This window comes from Pteropus medius, unplaced genomic scaffold (genome assembly GCF_902729225.1).
Source record: "Pteropus medius unplaced genomic scaffold, Ma_sr-lr_union100, whole genome shotgun sequence".
Taxonomy (NCBI): domain Eukaryota; kingdom Metazoa; phylum Chordata; class Mammalia; order Chiroptera; family Pteropodidae; genus Pteropus; species Pteropus medius.
The window spans coordinates 671502-673412 of record NW_024356397.1 but is presented as its reverse complement, the minus strand read 5'-3'; positions in this window follow the sequence as shown (position 1 = coordinate 673412).

Below are 1911 nucleotides of genomic sequence, written 5' to 3'. Positions count from 1 at the left end.
CTGTGGTATTTTTGTTATTAATTCAGTGCCCTTGGGAAAAGGCAGGCCTGGGATCCTAATCAGCCTCTCCCTAACAAGATACACCCCCAAAACTGAGGGCAACAGCCCCATTAAATGCCAGATCCAGCAGTGACTCTGCCACACCTGTCTTCAAGTCACCATCCTGGTCACTGCTGTTCAAGTGCCTCTATGCACTGTGCAAAACTACCCCCACTATCTCATGATCCTCACCCCAATTCTAGGCTTTCACCCAGATTCTGCTATCCCCCTAGGATGTGTCCCCTAAACATTAACCCTATTCCTGACCCATTGCACCTACACCACGCCTCCTATGTGGCTTGCCCCTTCATCCCCATCTATGGGTTTCCACCTATTATTGGGCGTTTTAAGTGTGTGTTCTATGCATCTCACTTCCCTCATCTTTAAATACTCAAAGAGTAGTCTAGCATGTTCAAGACCCTTCACAAGCTGGCCCCAACTTCCCTCTCCAGCTTTTCTTCTCAACTAGGCCAAGTCAATGTTCATCTACTTGCCACCCCTTGAACGTAACAATGCTTTTCTCTAAACTCTCCAAAACTGTCCCACTCTCTAAGCCCACCTGAAATGCCACCTCCTCCAAAGAGCTTTCCCTGACTGCCTCAGCTAAATACATAAAGGAACAATGCGCGGTTAATCCACACTGGCTAATCCAGTGTTCTGCAACACGGGGTACTGACTACTTAGCACTGTAGCACTGACAGCAGAGAGGAGAAAAGTCTGTAATGCAATTCTAATGCTAATTACCTGGAGTTAGCTCATACCCCACAGGTTTAAGGGCAAAGTTCTCAAAAAGAATGCCCTCATTTCAGTTGCCAACTGCAAGTTCAGGGGACTCCAGGCCACCTATACTTCTAACTGGTTACAAATTCAGGAGTCCCCATGACCTCTCAGGTTCACTAATTTGCTAGAATAACTCACTAAAATCAGTAAAATCAGTAAAGCTCTCCACTTACAATTACAGTTTTATCATAAAGGGTACCAATCAAGACCAGCCAAAAGAAAAGACATAAGGCAAGACCTGGGAGAGTCTTAAACACAGCTTCTGTGTCCTTTCCTCGCAGAAGTACACATCACCCTGCTGACACATCATGTGTTCACCAACCAGGAAGCTCACCAAAGCCTGTGTCCGGAGTTATTAGAATTTCATTACATAGGTATAATTGTCCACATGGTTGAACTCAATCTCCAGCCCCCATCCCCTCCCTGGAGGTCAAGCTGGTTATCACCTGGTTCAAAGCCTCAACCCTCTAATCACATGGTTGGTCTTTGAGGCACAGTCAGCCCTCACCCTCAGTTAAACTTCAGCATAAACTCAGGTGTGGTCTAAGGGATCCATCGTGAATAACAAAAATTCCTATCACTTGGAAAATTCCAAGGATTTAGAGGCTCCCTCCAAAGAACCAAGGACAGACACCAGTCAAATTCTTTATTATACAATGGAGAAGGGTGGGGGGAAACTGGATTTATACTAAAAATCTTATTAATTTTGAAAGCTGGAGATGACCTGTTCCAGGAGATAGAGTCCAACCGTGTATTCTTCATTGAGGTGGTCTCAAGACCTGCTCTACTCCGAAATTGATTCACTTTCCTGACCCTTCCAAAGGGGCACACCAACCCACCATGCAGCAGACATAAGAAATGAGCTGGCTGGAGAGACAAGGCACCCATCATCTGCTCCCCACAGCACCTCCAATAGCAGACACTTGACAGCTCCTAACAAAGACCTTGCAGATTTGGTAAGGCAACTGGAGATCTGTTTACACCATCCCCTAGCTACTGAAGAGAACACTCTGCAGTGAAGAGGTAAGAGGGGAAAAACTACACAACTACCTCCTAGCTCTGACGTGCAGGAGGGAAAAATGGACCAACACA